The sequence below is a fragment of the Amborella trichopoda genome, chromosome 9 (assembly GCF_054954075.1).
Source record: "Amborella trichopoda isolate Santa Cruz 75 chromosome 9, AtrichopodaSantaCruz75HAP2 v2.0, whole genome shotgun sequence".
Lineage (NCBI taxonomy): Eukaryota > Viridiplantae > Streptophyta > Magnoliopsida > Amborellales > Amborellaceae > Amborella > Amborella trichopoda.
In genome coordinates this window covers 4,035,631-4,045,447 of record NC_142344.1, presented here as the reverse complement: position 1 = coordinate 4,045,447, position 9,817 = coordinate 4,035,631, and positions in this window count along the sequence as shown.

Sequence of the window (9,817 nt, the reverse complement as noted above, 5' to 3'; positions counted from 1 at the left end):
GCTTAGCAACTCTACTCTACACTTCATTCCTGCCACAAATTTAAGCTCACTTTGTTGGTAACAGGCATGCGTGTGCCTTTCCCTTTCCCTTCTTTTTCTCGGTCTTCTCTCTCTTAGCATTCATTCCTTCCCTCTCTAAATTTTCTTTTTTGTTTGCTCATCTCACCTCTAAGCTTCGCTTTCATCTTCTTAATGTCCCCCCCTCCCCAACTTCCCTTCGACTTAATCCCCCCCCCCCCCTCTCTCTCACTACTTCCTTTCTACTCAATCCCCTCCTCTCTCTCTCTACTTCCTTTCTACTCAATCCCCTCCTCTCTCTCTCTCCTACTTAATCCCCCCCCTCTTTCTTGACACCGGGTGCCGACCCAGGACCCAACAGCCGAACCTGACCTCAGTCCAAGTATGGGTCCAAATATTAGACTTGGCGGGTTGGGTCTGGGTCCAAATATTGGATTCGGATACTATTAAGGTCCGGGTCGATGTGGACCCGACCTGAATAGTGTTATTATTTAAACAATATATAATCATTTAATAATATTTAAATATATATATAATCATTTAATAATATTTAAATATATATAATTATATATTTTTAGTTATAGTATTTAAATAAACGATTGTATGCAATGGGATCATTTACCTTTGATACAAAGTGGTCACAATTTCTTACAACCATTTGATATGAAATTTGATAGCTTGGATGTGTGATAAAGTTCGAGAAACTTTCTTTTGAAGTTTGAGCTTGATTAATGAAATAATTGTAGCTACCCAATTCACATCCAATGGTCAAGATTAATGTGACCATCTTGTATCAAAGATAAATGGTCTCATTTTATAATTTCCCTTTGACTAATGCATGCACATACTTAACATAATACATATACATATTTAACATAATACTTGAATATATTTAAATATATAAATACTTAAATATTTAAATTTATTTTTTGGTCAGATCCAAGTCCAACCGTATCCGGTCAAGTCTGGGTCCGGTCGAGTCCAAGTCCGATAACTTCAGGGCCAGTTCAGGTCCTTCATAATTTTTTTTGGTCCTGATCTAGGTTCAATCGGACCAAGCCCGTTGCCACCCCTAATTAAGGTTGAGTCCCCCCTCTCTCTCTCTCTCATCAAGATTGAGATCATCTCTTTCTCTCTCTGCCATATGATCCACACTACCTAGTAGCAATGGAAATCGCTATCGTTGTTAGGTACAAAAGTACTTATATCCTACGTGTTATGAGCCTCTTTGTGTTAACTGAATGCTAGCCTCATGTTGCTCTATAAATATTCATATATGGAAAAGAACTCATTCAATATATAGATTCAAAAAAGGGCAACTGATCGTGCCCAATCGTACATTTAGTTTGGTAAATTAATATGACTAAGTTTTGGAATCATTTGGTGTTAGTATAGATGCACCGCCCTCAGTTCGATGCTATGGGTAAGATTTTTTACTAACAAAAGCTCGCAACACGGATGTAACATTATTCGTCCACTATCTCAACCGAATTAAAAGTAATGTTTATTTAGTACTACTACTTATCTTGTGGAGAAGATTAATGGTCTTTTTGGATGCACTTATTGTACTTGTTAAGTGATAATTTACGATTTTAATAAAATCATTCTCTATCATGAATTTAATTGAGATAAATTTATATATGCTGCAATTTCTATAAGGTTGCAACTTTAAACAATTCAATTAGGGCACACCTTTAAATTTTATCATAACATGTAAATTTGATGTAAATAATTTTTAGGATTATTCTGTTCGATCTCTTCCCCATGGGTCTTCTATATGAATGTGAGAGCAGAGCACGGCATCAAAAATCTTTCTATTCCAATAGACCGTTGAAAATCTATTTTCATACTCAATTATAAAATTTTAAACTTCAAAAATTGTTAAAATCAAGTAGATCTATAAACATAAGAAATTATTGAAATTGGATGGTCTAGATAAGGTGTTGCAACATGTATTATTTCTGAGACTAAAAATGATAATTTTAGACCATCCAATTTCAAGAATTTATGAAATTGTTTCCAATTTTATCTTTTATTTATTTATTTATTATAATTTTAATTAGGAGATCATGAATATATAATAAATAAATAAATTTTTAAAACTAAAAATGATAATTTTATGAAAAAAAATATGTGGACCATTTGGTTTTAACTTTTTTTAGAGAGACTAGAATATGCATCCATCTTTAAGATTGATGTTTTATGCCTCACATGCGAATGTCAACATGTATCCCCCCTAGGCATACAATACTTTTCCAAAGTAAATGGTCTTAGTTGCATCTCATAGTGTTCAAGATCGAACCAACCACGAACCAGCGAGGATTCTAATCCAATCAAAACCGATTTGCCCACATATTAAATCAATTGAACGAGATTAAAAAAAGGGTGTGGTTTGTATAGAGCCGAGGCTCTAAACAATCAAAGTAAAGCTCACCTTCAAATATTATCGAGAAATATCATTTCAATACTAGGAATATTTGTGATAGTTTTAAAATATATTTTCATCTTTAATTATAAAATTTAAAGCTTCAAAAACAGTGTAGATTGAGTAGATTTATGAAAACTTCGAGATCTTGAAAATTGATGGTCCAAAAATGCATTACAGGAAACACTATTTCCAAATCTTGAAATCCATTTTTTTCACAATCATGCACCTTGATGTTGAGATGATCAAGTTGAAGATATTTCGGCATCAAAACAACCTCTTCTAGTAAAAATTTTTAGGTAATCTCTAATTTGATTGTTTAGAGCCTCGACTCTATATATATATATATTTTTTTTTAAAAAAATATATATATATATATATAAATAAAAATAAAAATAAAAATTAAAAAACATGAAACATAATAGGAAAAAAAATTGAACTTTATGTAGAATGTCGAACTTATCATAAGTGGCCGTTCCAATTGCCAAAACTTACAAAACACCTATTTTGACAAATTTTGAAATAAACCATGTCTTTTCTTTGGACTGAACCAACCAAAGTATCGGTCGGCCGATTAGTCGAACTAGGTGGCCTATCTGGTTTTGAGAATTATGTTATATACTTTTCAAAGTTTAAATGTGGATTCCAATAATTTTAGAGATGGATTTAAGTATCAAAACCTATTCAACACTAGTTAGCATTGATGCATTTCTATTACATCTACAATTTTGAAGCTAAAAAAATGCATATATTTGATGATATGTAATGGCTTCAACTGAACAGAAGAATGGTTCAGAAATAAATTTTGAAGTAAGCTACTTTTAAAGTTAAAATTATTTTATTTCCATTTTTGTGGTTGAGGTTAAAAGACGTGTAAATTTTAGATCCAAAATCCATCTTGAAAATAAATTCTTGAAAGAGACATGCATTTGAACAAGTGCTCTCCACAGTCAATCCCCGAAGAAAGTAACAAAAAGCTCTTCTTCGTTGGATTTGCTCCGCTCATACCATGAGTCACTCCTAGAAACTGCTAAAGGCCTAAACCTATTTTGACTTAAAGAGTGGTGTATAGCGTGCTCCCGCTGGAGCATACTATAAAAGTATTCCCTCTTTTAAAGTGCTACTTGGGAGGATCTTATTAATCTACAAGTTTTGTATGGTCTCAAAAATCATTAGATGGGTACTTCGAAGAGAAAAAAAAAAATGGCCGAGTCCCTAAACACTTATGACTAGATTATCGTAAATCAGATGGTCGAAGTTCACTGCTAGAAAATTGTTTATCAAAGCACATATAGATTGGGGTGGCAACGAGTCGAGTTCGGCTGGATCCAGCCCGGAATAGTATTTCGTTCCAAATTTTGGACCCAGACCCGACCTTGGGTCTGGTCAGGTCCATTGTCACCCGATGACTATGAGCTTCTTTGTTTTTTTTTTGTCTTTTTTTTACCATCATATACCAATTTTATTGGTAATAAAGCCGCAATCACCTGCTATTAGATTTCAAATCATTTGATTTGTCGTTTAAGAGCTAAATATTACTACGAGTTGTTATTGTGTATGATCCTTAATAGATCTAAACAAATAAGGCCTAAAGTAAAAATTGGACCGCATATCCAATAATTGGATCTATATCCAGACCTGAAGTCAGGTCTACCCATCGAGTCGCAGGTCTGATCGGGTCCATTGCCACCCTTACGTATAGAGTGTTGACAACTCTTCTTTCTTTTTTTTTTCTTTTTTTTTTTGAAAGTCTCTATTAAGGAGGTTATACCCCCAAAAAGCTGAGTACTTGTGGACATTCTAGACAGTCCATACGGTTTTTTACCCAAGGGAGCGAATTGATAATATGCGCCTAGAGGAGCATACAATCTTTGGCTTAAATATATACAGGAGACTAAAAACACGCCAGCAAATTCTTATATACATCACAAGACGTGTGTTCATGAAAATTCTCACATTTGTTTAGAAAGCTTGGAAATAACTAACCCAAGGTTGACAAGTGTATTATGGAAAGAAGAAGGTGGAAGCTTTCTCTCTCCCATGTCTCATAGAGAAGGAGGTAGAACTCTCTCTCTCTCTTCCTCTCTCTAAACAAGTCAATGTCATGGCTAAGCACGCGCCATTATAATATGTGATGATGATCCTTTTGTTTATGAATTAAGAGGCAACCTTGTGAAAAGTTACATAAATTAGTGTTGACCCTATACTGTTATAAAAATGCAAAGGGTACTTGGCTCCCAAAGAAGATTTAGGCCCAAGGTGACTACCAAAATATTGCTATTCCACCTTTCCACTAGAGCTTAGTGGACCCTCTTTCATGAAAAAGCTTGGCATTTGAGCCAATTTGTGTGGGCCGGCGGCATTCATTTGATTCAATCTCATTTTCTCTCTCTAAAAGGTTTCTCTCTCTAAAAGCCTTTTGCACATAAGACATCTGGTGATCATAAAATAATGTAAAGTTTTTTCAATACAAAAGGGTTAGGTTTTCTTCTTAGTGCTCCATTTGAAACACAAAGGACACCCTACTTCTAAATAGGCCAAGCTCACGAGCTTTACTTAAAGGGTGCGGTTTCTATAAGGTTGCAACCTTAAACCATCCAATTAAGGGGCACCTCCAAATTTTATCATAACATGTAATTTTGTTGTAAATTTTTTTTACGATTATCTTAAAATCTATTTTTATATCTAATTAGAAAATTTAAAACTCCAAAAATAGTTAAAATCAAGGAGATCCATAGACATATGAAAATCTTGAAAATGGACCGCCTAGATAATGTGCTGCAAGATGCACTATTTCTGAGACTCAAAAAGTTTTTTTATATATTTTCATACATCTCGATGTCAAGATGATCAAATAGAGGGTTTTTCAACATTAAAACAACCTTTCCGATAGATTTTTGAGATGCATATGTAATTCTACATTTTAAGGTTGCAACCTTATATAAATTTTTCCCTTACTTATAATCTAAAACTCTTATCCAATGCATTTGATGTGTCCCAAATCTAGTGTGAGGAAGCACTTAATTTGTCCCCACATATTATTAGCTTTATTTGGATATATGTTTGGGCAAATCATGGAATAAAAAGCATTCTTTATTTACATGTGGGTCCATGTTTTTTGGACACATTTCCTTTTTGTTTTGGTGAATGCACCCATCAAGCAACACTTCTTACGTAAATCAAATGCTCCTAATATAAACAAACCATGGCCCTTTGGTGCTCATTTTCCCACATTTCCTTTCACATCACTAGTATCTTAGTAGCAAAAGCAATCCCTTATTTTAGATTAGACAAGGGGTGTTTCTATACTTTAAGTAAAGGGTAACATAAATAATGTGTTTGGGTCACAGGCTATAGATACTTCAAAAAAAGGTTGTGAAGTTTTGGGGCATTTTCACGAATTCAGTACCGACACATCTCCTTTCATTACCCAATTACTTTTAATTTCTCATAAGACATGCATTTGGTAAAAAGATAATACAGGTAGTTACGCCTCCTATATATTACTCCAAATCCAACGGTCTAGATTAAATCTAAGAGATTTAAATAATGAAATATATTTTATATTTATATTTTACTTTTGTGATGGTATGATGGACCTTAAAATTTGGACACATTTGTGTTGAGGATTGATGTTTTGTATTATGAGGAAACAGATTTGCCAAGGTAGAATAAAAAAGACGACTCCGGAGGGCTGTTAAAAGCCCGGAGGGCTGTTAAAAGCCCGTAGGGCTTGAGGCCCAGAGGAGTCGTCTTGACAGGTTGACTCGACAGACTCAGCCCATACGGGGGTTCGGGGGCGGCAGCCTCGAGGAAAATTTTGGATATATCCGTACATGAGATTCGATATATCTGGGACTTAATATATATTCGTACAAAGGTATTTCGGTAATTTGTACCATATATCTGAAACTTAATATATATTGTTGTGATTGGGGGTTTATCTAGGGTTAAGGGAAAAACACAGATTGCTAGTAAAGAAGTTCTTATCTCCCGTAGACGTAGGCACGTTGCCGAACCACGTATATCATTGCGTTGTTATTGGTTGTCTCTTATCTTTCTTTTGTATTTGTTTCTTCTTTCTAGTTTCGTGGATTGTTTTTCGTTTCTACAATTTGCACCTAAACTAAGTGTCAAAACAAATAAACTAATACGGCAAAAAAATGGACCACAATGCATCGACCATTGTTGGTGAAGACTAGCCATCCAATTCGGCTAGCTAGGTTCAATCTGGTTGTTTAGTCTAATACTATATCATAGGCCAAGCAGCTCATAAATGTTGGCAAAATTACATACAGACCAGATCCCCCCAAGTATTATGGATCGAACCATATTTTATCCAAATTTACATAGAAACCAAACCTCCCCTTGCTAACTTTATTTTTTATTTTTTTATATTTTTGTGGCAAGTTTTGGCCCCCTGTTCAACATTTTCAATATAGGACAAGTAGGAAATTCACCCCCATATCCGACATTTCCAACATAAGAGGTGAGAAATTCACAATTGTTTTTTTAAAAAAATGTATTAAGTTTAAAAAAATTCCATTTTCTCTTTGTTTTCTATTTATAAAATTATCTATTTTTTTTTTTATTTTAAAAATGATGCCAAAATATTTAAAAATTAATGTATTTTATTTAAAAAATTTAAAAACAAATTCAAAAATTAAATCTCTATTTATTGAACTAGGCCATTAGAAACATATAAGTTTTTAGGAACGGATTTGGGCTTGACTGATTGGCAGTTCACAACTCTACATTTTAAGTTTGATTCCTACCATTGAACTACAAACAACAAAAAAAAAAAATCCAACTTAGTTGTAATATTATGTTTTGAGACCTATGATATAGTGTGAAACTTATCTAGATACTTGACGTATCCCTAAGATTACAGAAACTTGTTTCTAACGGGCCATGCATGATAAGCCTTTGAGAAATTTTAGCTCATGTTCCCTCAACACATAATTGTAGATATTCTTTGTAACAATCCTAAAATTTCAAAAAAAAAAAAAAAGAGAAAATATGCTTTTAAATAGGTGATGTTCTGTTTGAGTATGATGGTCCTTGGGGACCATCACTATTTTCAAAAAGGTTTTGCCTTTGCCTTTGCCTTTACTTTTTCTTTTGCCTGCTTTTGCCTCCTGCTGCTTGCAGCTGGCCACGTCCTTTAGCGGACGTGGTTTTCGTATGTTAAAAGCAGACGCTTAACGCGACACCTCAGGTATGAGGTAGAGCGTAATAAAATATTATAATAATACGTTCTAAGAATTTAAATAGGGGAGGTGAGCACTCCTACCCTAGAAAATTTTGAGATCTCTCTCTCTAGCCGAATTTTATCGAAGTTCTCTCTCAAATATTTGTGGGTAAGTGACATCGTCTTCCTGAAAAATAGTCTATTTCTAATAAATAGTGATATTTTCGTTTAGGATCTTTATTTTATCAGTTTTATGTGTAAGTGATCTCATTGTCTCGAAAAATAATTCACTCTTTTTAAAAATAAAATGAAATAATTATTTTTGCTTATTATCATGAATTTTAGGCGCGATAAATTTTATGCGCACGTGACCTCATTATCTTGAAAAATAATCTTTTTGATAAAAATTGTGGTATTTTATCTATGTTAGAAATTTTGAATGCTGTAAATTAGAAAAATAAATTTATTTATTTTTCTTGTTTATTGTTAGAAATAAATGTGATATTTCTGCTTTTAGTAAAATTGTGATATTTCTTTCTACTGTTTTGAATATTTAGGCATTGTAAAATTCATGTGCAAATGACTGCCTTATTATTTAAAAAAATTGACATTTTTGCAATTGATTATAGTATTGTTGTGAAATATTTATTTGTGGATTGATATCCCATAAATTGTGATAATTCCGTATTCTTGAATTTCTATAAGAGTTTTTCTATACATATTAAATTGGCAATTATGCTAGAATGCCTTTACAAACTGCTACCTTTCTAAATTTGAGCCCAAAATAATTGATTGGTTATTTTTGAAATGTTATAGAGAGTGACTGTTATTAATGGTTTAAGTGAAATTCATATTAATGATTTCAATGATATGTTGAGTACATGATATTGCTGCTTTCGAATGTTTAAAGAGATTTAGAAATAATTTAAGTATGCAAGTGGACTCATCCGGTTCGCCGGTGAGGTATAAGTGGACCTATCTGGGACGCCGGTAGGGATTAAGTGGACTCATCCGGTACGCCGGTGAGGTATAAGTGGACCTGCAGGGATTAAGTGGACCTATATGGGACGCCGATAGGGATTAAGTGGACCCATCAGGACGCTGATGGGGTATATAGGTGACCTACTTGGGACACCAGTAGGGTATTTTGTGAAATCCTTTGAATTATGTACTTCCGTTAAAAGTGTTATAAGCATTTCAATTGCTCGGATTATACTTAATTATGCATTTATTGAAAGTGAAACTGTTGATGCATTTCTGTTAATAGATCTCATTTTGGAAAATATTGATATCTTTCAATCATGATTATTTTTAGGATTATGATGATCACTTACTGAGTAGCCAAACTCATCAAACTATAGTAAACATTTTTTAGGATAACTGCGGATTCATTTTGAGTGCTAGTCAAGATCAACCTTGGAAGATATTGTTGTTGTGCTAGCTTTCTTTATTTACTTTGTAAGACCTCGCCACTGTAAATTTGTCCTATCAATAGATGTATATATGTTTTGTCCGTCACATCTCAAGAATAACAGTACCGTAAATTCTTGGAGTGTGACATTCTTTCTAATTTATGTACTATATTCTCGTACTTTTTTTTTCCCGAAATTCCCTTACTTCGAACCTTGACCATGATATTGGACCAAAGTTCCAAACAATTTTTTTTCAAGTCTTTTTAGCTGAGTTGGATTTTCGTGGTCCATGTTCTTTTTTTTTTTAATTGATTTTGGACTTTCATGGTTCGACGTAAAACTATACAAATAACTTTGAATTTTCAAGGTCAGAAATTATTTGAATAAGTCTCATCTTTAGATCTTAAAAGTCTAAAGTCAAAACTAACCAGATTTTTGGATTTTTAAGATCTGAAGTCATCATTTTGATTCTTAATTTTGAATTTTCAATATGTAAAGTTAAGAATTGTTTCAAGTGGGATTCTTTTTCTTCTTCTTTTTTGTGGGGTGGGATCGGGGTACATAAGCCTAAATTTTCTAGAACCTTTGCATGTGCACAAGTAATGGTAGAAGTCATGTTCCAGTTTGATGGATGGTGCAAGTAATAAAAACAAAGGATGATGGAGAATAATTGTCAAATGTATAATTAGGATTTCATGGCAATTGGACCTTATGAAAAAAATTGGAAAACTTATTGGAATATACTTAAAAATTGAACAATTTGAACATTAT